Source organism: Octopus sinensis, unplaced genomic scaffold (assembly GCF_006345805.1).
Source record: "Octopus sinensis unplaced genomic scaffold, ASM634580v1 Contig18522, whole genome shotgun sequence".
Classification (NCBI taxonomy): Eukaryota; Metazoa; Mollusca; class Cephalopoda; order Octopoda; family Octopodidae; genus Octopus; species Octopus sinensis.
Window position 1 is genome coordinate 23,481 of NW_021835910.1, and position 10,546 is coordinate 34,026.

Consider the following 10,546-nt stretch of genomic DNA (forward strand, 5'->3'; position numbering starts at 1 on the left):
AATGGCACAGACAGAGACAACAGTTATTTTTATATCTATAACCTACAGTTATTTTGACATGTATCTATCTACTTGTTGAAACCACACCACACAATATATATATATATATATATATATATATATATATATATATATATAATATATATATATATATATATATATATTATATATATATATATATATATATATATAAGTATGTATATATATTGTGATCCTGTACAATGAGTCTCTAATTGAAACAATACGATCATTTAATGGTCATATATTTACGTACTTTTACCTATTATATAACTTGATGACAGGGCCTACAATTATTTTAAAATTTATCTATTTGTTGAAACCTTACCACATAATATATATAAATAAATACACACACACACAGATATATGTATGGGAGTAAATATATAAATGTATATACATACATACATATGTTAATGTGTGTGTGTTGTGTGTGTGTGTGTGTGTGTGTGTGTGTGTACCAAAATTATTTTTAAAATCTGTGATAGTCTTTTCATGCGAATTGTAAATACTACATTTTGTAATAAATATCAGATTTTTATCCTTTCATCTCCTTATGCATATTTTCTCGCTCCCCCATCTCTCTGCCTCTCTCACTCCCTTTCTCTTTCTCTCTACAAATGCAATATCCCTACATATCTCACACCTATTTTCATTTCTCCACTTCACTCTCTATTTCGTATCTTATCTAAATTAACTATTGCTTAACCATTTTCTCACACCGTCCCCGATGAAGAGATATAATAAATATCCTGGAAACAGCTGTAAGAACTTCTATTTATAAATGTTCTAAAATCTTCACAGTCTTTAAAGGTTTTGTCGAACTATTCAACCGTAGTACATTTAATTTCTAAACCTGGTACTTATTCTATCGGTTCTTTTTCCCGAACCGCTATGTTAGGGGAACGTAAGCAAATTAACATCAATTAACAGTGCACTTTCATCATGGATATTACGACACCCTGGCATCCATCTTTTATAACTTTTCTACTTCTCACTACATCTCTTCCAATCTATTTTTCAATATATTTGGCAGGACAACCGTTCTTTCTCCAATAACTCTTTCAAATTTATTGAGAGAGTGAATAAGTAAACGATATTCTAAAAGTAACGAGGTCAAAGTAATCCTATATTTCGAGTTTTATCTTTAGTTTATAGTTTTGGCCCGCTAAAAAAAAGCCTGTAGCGAACTGGTATGGTCACTTAAAGCATAATCAGAAAGGTAATTTAGATAAGATCTCAGACTTTGGAGTAGAGAGACTTACAACTATGGCCATTGGTTCGAACTTAGAACACATACATACTTACAGACATATTCATTAGTTTATAATTGTACATGAGTATACACTATACATACTTACTTTTCTTTAAAACATCACTTGTTCATCATGATAGCTGGTGAATGGATCATCTTCTGTTTTTTTAGCTTGCCAGTTTATGTATTTAAAATTTACTTAATGATTGTAGATTTTATTCTGCTATCGAAACAGTGGTAGTAAATTTTAAACCCCACTACAAGTATATGTATATTGAAACGAAATGTAAGTTCACTGGGTTACTGCAATAAGCATTTTTAGGTGTTATGTAGTTTTTATTGTAATTGGTTATGAACAATGAAGGGTGTGGAGTGTCTATAAATATTGCTTTTGATGCGGATTGTACTGGAACAGATTTTGACCAATCAGAGATATATCAACTAGTCAATGTGAAATAATGATTTTATTACAATTTTAATATCACTTCTTACAACAGCTGTACGATTTGATTGTCAGCCCTTGTGTTTACCACGCACGGTCCAAACAAACCGGGCGATAATCATTCGGCGTACTCTAGATAGCAGCCAAATTTCCCTTGAATCATATTCTGCCGTCTTAAGGAATGCTTTGGTTTCCTTAAAGACTTTCTCACTTTCCCCAGCGTCAAACTAATACACCTACTTCGTCTAATACACGTCTTCGTTTTGTTGTTTTTCTATAAATTTCAACTATATACACATACATACATACATACATACATACATACATACATACATACATACATACATACATACATACATATATATATATATATATATAATACAAATAAGAAAATGGAGAATCAATTTAGTTGGTTTATCAGCTATAGGATATTAGAATGTTGACTTATTTATTTAACAAAATGAGAACAATAATAACATTCATATATACATTAAAATTTAATACATATAAGATAACAATACAATTATGAAAACCTTAATATAAATTATTGGAATCATTAAAATCACTCTTACAGCTGTTTCAGCCTATGGAAAAAAGTAGTTTTCAGTGCCTCTAGTTGTCAATTATATTGAGGTTGTAGGCATTTAAAAATGAGGTACTTATATATAACCATAGGGCTCGTCAGAGATTATAGAGAACTTTCAAAATATAAATATATACATGAAACAGAATACACGTACAATTTAATATATATAAATATAAACATATATCCATATACACATACAGACATATATATATACATACATAAGCAAAGTATATACACTTTTACATGTGTATAAATACATAAATAAGCATAACTACACAAACAATATTTAATTATTATTATTATTATTATTATGATTATTATTATTATTATTATTATTATTATTGTTGTTGTTATTCTTCTTCTTCTTCTTCTTCTTCTTATTATTATTATATGTTTGACTTTTGCTTTATATTTGTACAAGTTGGCTCCAAGTCTCACCCGGAGACCTCAAGAGACAACAGGTTGTAAGTTCACGTTGTTGTTATGCCTAGTGTGCCATATATTTTGGTTGTTTTTTGTGTTGTACTAGTGGATGTCTAAAAAAAATGTTTGTTTTAAACCTTGAGATTACATAGAAAGTATTTTGCGTAGGATATGAGCAGTTCCCATGAGCACTATCTTTTGAATTTCTTCTGAATTATTATTATTATTATTATTGAGTGAGAGAGCAGTTCATGCCATCAAAGTGACACTGGGGTAAAATATACGAAGCCCAATATACCCATCATGACTACCCGTCTGATAAAGGTACACCAGGCACATGCATCACAACCATATGTGCGCGACATGGTGATCTCATATCAAGATAAACAGCACATGACCTTGCAGGTGGATTATTATTATTATTATTATTACATTTATCAATAATAATAATAATAACTAAATTGTTTCTCCATTTTCTTATTTGTATTATAAATTAATGGTAAAATATTTCTTTACCTTCATCCATTTAATAAAATAAGCAAGTTAATTGCATTGCAATTAAAAACACTTGCGTATTAATAATTTGGATATTATACCAACAGTATATTGGATAAGTATTATCACTTAGTAGGTTGGTGTATATATATATATATATATATATATATATATATATATGCATGCATGTATGTATGTATGTATAATTAAGGTTCATTTGAATTAGGTACTTAAGTTGGGGTACAAAGTCAGTCCCGTGTTATCAGCACACCTCGAAGTAAGGTGAATAAAAATCTACCTGTTTCAGTCATTTGACTACAGCCATGCTGGAGCACTGTCTTTAGTCGAACAAATCGACTCCAAAGCCTAATCTTTGTAAGCCTAGTACTTATTCTATCGGGCTCTTTTGCCGAACTGCTAAGTTACGGGGACGTAAATACCAACGTCGAGTGTCAAGCGATAGTGGAGGGACAAACACGGGCACACAAATACACACACACACACACATGTATATATATATATATATATATATATATACGACGGGCTTCTTTCCAGTTTCCGTCTAGTCCCTCTGCGTGGCACCTTCGGCAAGTGTTTTCTACTATAGCCGCGGGCCGATTAAAGCCTTTGGTAGACGGAAACTGAAAGAAGCTCGTCCTATATATATATTCATGCATATGCTTGTGTGTCTGTGTTTTTCCCCACACCATCGCTTGACAATCGTGTGTGTTTCGCTTGGGCATTGAACTTTAGAAATCAATATACAAATGCTTCAGAACCAAACGTTAGTCAAGTAGAGGACGGTGATAAGAAAATGCTTTTACTCAGGGCCTGATTAAGACCCATCGAGGCCCTAAGCACTTAAAGGATTTTGGTGTCCCCATAAAAGATTATGTAATTCAAAATATGAACAATAACAAACCATAAAATAAATTCTTATTTTTTCAAAACAAAACAAAACGTTAAGATGGAAAATAATGTTTATTTAAACCTCCACTTTATATAGATTTGAAAAGTTTTCTCCTACTTTTTTAATTGCAAAGTCTTTGATCAGATCCGCAAAATTAACCTTAGGTAACACATCTACATCTATACTTAGTAGAGATAAAGACATCCCGAATATTATTTTAGTAAGTTTAAAGTGATTTTCATTTGTGTCGTAAACCATTTACCGTTTCTGTGGTGTCCCCTCCTCCCCTTGATGCCCTGAGCGCGTGTTTACTTTGCTTAATGATTAATCTAGCGCTGCTTTTACCATTTATCTAAATCTGTATATATCAACCTTGAAACAGATTTCGAGATTAATCTAATTCTTTCGAGATTAATCTAATTCCCCGCGTACCTGCTTGTTCTCTCATTGGTAATGCTTTTTCCTATATATATTCTTTTATTTGTTTTATTCATTAGACTACAACCATGCTGGAGCACCACCTTGAAAGGATTCAGCCGAACAAATCAACACCAGGACTTATTTTTTGAGACTAGCACTTATTCTAATGGTCTCTTGTGCTGAACCGAAATGTTATGGAGACATTTCAAGCCTCTGGGTGTAATATTTTCAATAGTTTTAAAGGTTATGGCTAAAAAGAATTTTGAAAATAAACTATTTGAGATTCAAGTAATAATCAACAGATGAATGAAAATAATAATTACATAACCGGGTAGAATTGCGGTTATAAAGTCACTTCTCATTACAAAATTGAACTCTCTCTTCCTTACACTCCCGAATCCACCGGGTAAATTTCTCCGGAAATTAAAATATTTAAATTTCTCTGGAGTGGAAAACCTGATAAAATTAAGAGAGTTGTTGCTTGTAAACCTGTTAAAGGAGGTGGACTTGGTATGGTGGAAGCTTCTGCTTATGTCAGTTATCCTGGATGAGAAATTTGTTAGATATTAATTATGAATCCAAATGGAAACACTTGCGCTATGCCTCCTCCCCAAAACTAAAAACTTTAGCTGTATTTGGTAACGTTTTTCCGAGTAAATTCGCCAAGGATATCAAGAATGATTTTTGGCATGATTGTATTTCTGCTTTTGATAAGTTTACAAATAAGACGGAGCCTAATTTATTTGATGAATTCATAATAGAACCAATTTACTATAACGAACACTTAAAAGTCCGTAAAAAGGCAATTTTTTTCTACGTGGTTTGAAAGAAGTCTTAGTCAGATTCGTGATTTTATCAACTTAGATGGGTCATATCGCACCCTTGAAGTATTCCAGAATGCTTTTGAACTAGGTACAAATTTTCTTCATTATAGTGGTCTTATCAGGGCCATTAAAGACTACCAAGCAAGGTTAAAGATAAACAAACCTACTTCTTTTCAACGATAATACAGCTATCCGGAGACTCGTGTCTGTCAAGAAAGGAGCCAAACGGTATTACCAAGTGTTAAGCACAGTTGATGTTTGTTTAAAATTCAAACATAAATGGGAAGAGTGTATGCTTGTTGAACTGGAATAGGAAAAAAATATTTGTACTACCTGTAAAGACGACAACAGATACTAAATTGTGATGGTTCCAGTTCAGAATTATATTTTAAAAACTAATTCTATCCTATTTAAGATCAAATTAGCTGAAAGCAACCTGTGCACTTTTTGTCAACATGAAGTAGAGACAATACTGCATGTTTTGGTATTGAGAACATGTACAAGCCTTCTGGCAATGCTTCCTAGATCTGCTGCATGAAAAATGCCTTCATGTTTGCAACATGAACTTTGACCCACAGCTTATTGTGTTCGGGTTAAGAAAGAATGCATATAATGATGGTATCTTTGACCTGCTAATATGACTAACAAATTTTTTTATATATAAAAGCAAAGTGTCAAAACCCACTTTTAGCCCCAAACATTTTAGATACTTTGTTCAGGACAGGAATCTTCTTAAAAACATTTCTTGCAATAAAAGAAAGCAAAATGAGTTTTATAAAAAGAGGATGCTCTTCCATGAGTTTGCAAATGTGAAGTAATCCTCTTATTGTTACCTCTTATGGAATCACAAGAGCATACTATAACTGTATTAAAATTTTATGTGGGATTGGCGAGTGAATGTTTACTAGTGTGTAGTCTCTCTCTCTCTCTCTTTCTTTCTTTCTTCTTTTTCTCGCTTCTGTTTTTTAAGAAAAAAAATCCTGTTCTCCATTTATTTTTATACAAGATTCACACACATCTGGCTCTGCTGTCTTCAATTATAACGGAAAATAAGAAATTAAAAATTTTAAATTAAAAAAAAATTCTTCCCTTTCGTTTTCAATTCCCGGAATAATCCATGCTTGTTGCATTCCTTGTATTTTGTTTCAGAATCGGAGATGTACAACTCAGAATAACAAAATTTGAAGTAACAGCTTAGTAAATATATTTTAGTGCAGCAAGGGTTCTGTTTTCAACAGTTTATGTGCAATGCATTCAGGTGTTTGTGTCTGTGTCTGTGTGTGTGCATGTGTGTGTGTGTGCGTGCGCATGTATGTATAAAACCATTTAAGATTGTGTGGAATTGTTGTTATCTTCTTTAAACTTCCGGCGAGTGAAAACTATAAAAATGCCTTCAGCTGCAAGTATGATGAAGCCGAGGCCTATGAAACCGACGTAGATGAAATAGGGCCCAGCGAGACTCCATAACTCCAAGGGATCACTGTGGGGGCCTTGTTTTGAACATTTGTTAGAATCGGACCACCACTTGTGTCTCCATTTTTCAATAAGTCCAGCTTCATGTAGTTTTCGGATCCTGAAATTAAAATATAAATGATATATATATATATATAGTGACTAGCAGTATCACCCGATGTTGCTTGGGTTTGTTTCGACAAATTGGACAATTGGAATTTTTGAAAAGTAAAATTTTGCATTATGCAGCTTGTTATTCTCTTTAAGTGAACATTTTCCCAGTTGAAATACACCGAAAAATGGTGACACAGCAGTCAAAAATCGTAAAAAAAGGGATTTTCATAGAAAAAAAAAGCACCTTTTTGATGTAAATAATTTTTGGTGTTAACATGGTCCGATTTGAATTTTATCTTCTACAGAATGAAGAGCAAGCCTTCTTTTATCATACTCTCAATTTTGGTCAACTTGCGCTGCAGGGTCTCGAAGGAGATAGTGTTAGTTGAAGGCTACCAAACCTGCCATACACAGACAACTTCAGCTTTATATATATATAGAGAGATTTGCTACACACTACTTTCCATCCTTAATAATTAATTCTTTTTATTGGCCACAAGGGCTGACAAACATGATTGGAAAGCATAAAGGGACAAAACAGGACGAAAGGTTACAAAGGGTTTTGTCCGTTTGTGAAAAAATCGTGTAAAAACAGTGTAACAATCAAATAATATAACAACGAAAAAACTCCCAATAGAGGGAGGCGTTACGAAAGGTTCCTGGTGGAAGAACGCATAAAAGCCAACGGGAGCCTGGTCAAAAGGGGGGTAGAGAGCCCCTTTCTCCTTTTATAATACCTTTTTCAATTACAGGCGAAACCTCAGAATTGGTCCATTTATACTGGCCATTCGGGCACAATTCACCCACCTTTCAGAAAACTTGCTATCAGACAGCACTCTCCTCTCTAACCTCATCTTCCTTTTCAAGTGAAACTTGAAAAAGTTGATGAGGCCTTGACCAAAGAGGAAAGTATCTGACTTTAGCCTTTTCAAACGGGTCCACTATATAACCTCTTTCGCCACAGCCACTAGGCACAAGAAAACGGCCTTGCCCTCCTTGTTAAAGGAGGTCGATGGGGGGCAATCTTCACTATGGATTCAGCTGATAGCCGGATCCGTCCTATACGTGACAGTAGCTGTTCGACATAAAGCCATAGTTCAGCAATACTCGGGCACTGGACGAGTGCATGCAGAACGGTTTCGTCGTCCTAGCAACACCTTGAGCAGGCCCGGCTGGCGGCACTTCCGTGCCAGTAGAGTTTATCTCGAACAAGCAGAGTCCTCGGTAGCACTGCCAGGCGAGGGACCTTTGGAAATTATCCATTGGCCCCGGCCCGAAAGTTCTTCCAAATAGACCGCTCAGTTCGTTATCATCAACGCCTAGAGTTTCCCCGAGAACGTCGTCGCATTTTTCCTCCATTAACCCACTATAGAACGCTAGAGTGGAACTAAAACCGATCGCATTGCCCGCCTGGCGGAGGGCGGAGAGAGCTTGACGGCACTCGAGGTGCCAAGCGCCCTTTCTCGGTCTACGTTTGATCCAGGTCTGCAGCTCTATCAAAGAGACGAGCTGCGGAAAGTCGCGTCTGACAAAAGACGACCACACCTGTTCACCGTCTAGGAAACGCTTGAGATGCCGTAGCCTGACTGCATGTCTGTGCATCAGTAACCACGGCATGTCAAGGCCTCCGTTCAGCGGTCGTTGACAGCAGATGGATCGCCTGATCAGTGGCACCTGACCCTTCCACAAAAAGTCGAAGAGCAGGCGTACTAGCTTGGCCAACCAGCGGTTGGGACAAGATGACGACGGTCAAGCGGTAATAGATGACGGATGTGATGTACGCATTCGCCACCTCCGCTCGACCTTTCAGGGACAGCTTCCTCTCGGCCCATTTCTGGGTGAGACGTGCCACCCTACTCGTCACCTCTTCCCAGTTTTTATCCACCCGGAGGTTCGAACCGAACCAGACCCCGAGCAGTTTAACGGGTCCGTCTGTCCAGCGCTCTACGATGCTGTTGGACGGCATGGGCTTGCCCCTCCAGGTGCCCAGTTGCAAGCCCACAGACTTTTCCGCGTTAATCTTTGCCCCTGTCACCGCTTCGTACTCGTTTAGTGTCTCGCCAATCAGGTCAATGTGCCTGTGGATCGACACCATCACAGTGACGTCGTCGGCATAGGCAGACACGCTGTTTCCAGCTAGATCGCGCGGGATACCCCTCAAAGCCTCCAACTTGCGCAGTAATGGCTCGAGAGTCAATACGTACAAGATGGAGGAGAGAGGGCATTCTTGGCGGACTGAACGCGAGATGTCAAACGGTTCCGAAAGGTGACCGTTCACCCGTATCACCGAGCAGATGTTGCTGTATAAAGCAGCGATCCACCCGCGGAAGACTGGACCAAAGCCAGCTGACTTGAGAACAGCTGCCAGGTACCGATGGTCGACCCTATCGAAGGCTTTACTCTGATCTAAATTGATCAAAGCCCCACCCGCGCCAGCGTCGTTACCCACCCTCTCTATGATGTAAGCGCATGAGATGGAGATTGTCGTGTATCGACCTGGTCGGCACGGCGCATGTCTGCGTCTTGCCAACCAGCTTGTCCACGACAAGCGCCAATCTCTTGGCTAGCACCTTAGCCAAAATCTTCAACTCTGCATTGAGCATAGTGATGGGCCGAAAATTCCCTATGACGTCCCCCTTGTTTGGGTCATTTCTCAGCAAAGCCACCACCCCTCGACAGACAAAAGCAGGAATTCTCCCGTTTTTCTGCCAGTTGCAGTAGACGTTTGCCAACAGGCCCGCAAACAAGTCTGGCATTGAAGTGTAAAGCTCGTAGGGTAGACCATCCAAACCCGGCGATCTACCTCTCGTGCAACTCTTCATTGCTTCTTCCACTTCCCAGGCATATATCTGTCCTTCGCAGCACTCTGCCTCGCTGTCCGAGAGTTGCGGTAGGCCGCCCAGGTACACACCAAAGTCTGTACCGTTGTCCGTTCCACCGCTCGTCCCAAGCAGTTGAGTAAAGTGTCGCTGAAACACCGCACACATCTTCTTCGGTTCGGTAACCACGCGCCCGTTCTGGTCCACCAAAGACCGAATGGTTTCTTTGTTGCCTCTCTTCGCCTCCGCCACGCGGGCCCATCGAGCGGCTCTAGTCCCCTTCTCGCTTAGCTCTGACAACGCAGCCTTCGTGTTTGGTGTCAAAGTGTTGGTCGAGGGCCAACCTTGCCGCCAACACGTCAGTCACGATGCCAGTCTCAAGAGCCTAGTCTAGTTTCTTAACTAAATCCCGCTCTCTCTTCTTACGTTCAATAGATAGAGTCTTACTAAACCTAATCGACTCTACTCTAATTGCTCTCTTGAGGGCAAACCACCAGTTATTGTTGATGATCGCCCCCGTGAGCGCCCGCTAAACTAATAAACTAATCCGGTCTCTGTAGGCTTTGCACGCCGTTAACGACGCATTCAGCTTCCAGTAGCCGGGTCCCTGTCTATGTAGCTTATCTAAGTCGATCGTACAGATCACGAATTTGTGGTCCGTGTAGTCGACTAGGTAGAATTGCGGACACTCTATGCTGTCCTTATCCGCTGGCCTACAAAACACTCTATCTAAGTATAGGAGCACTCCGTCGGTTACGACAATGAGGGTCCCAGCTGATACGATCAAC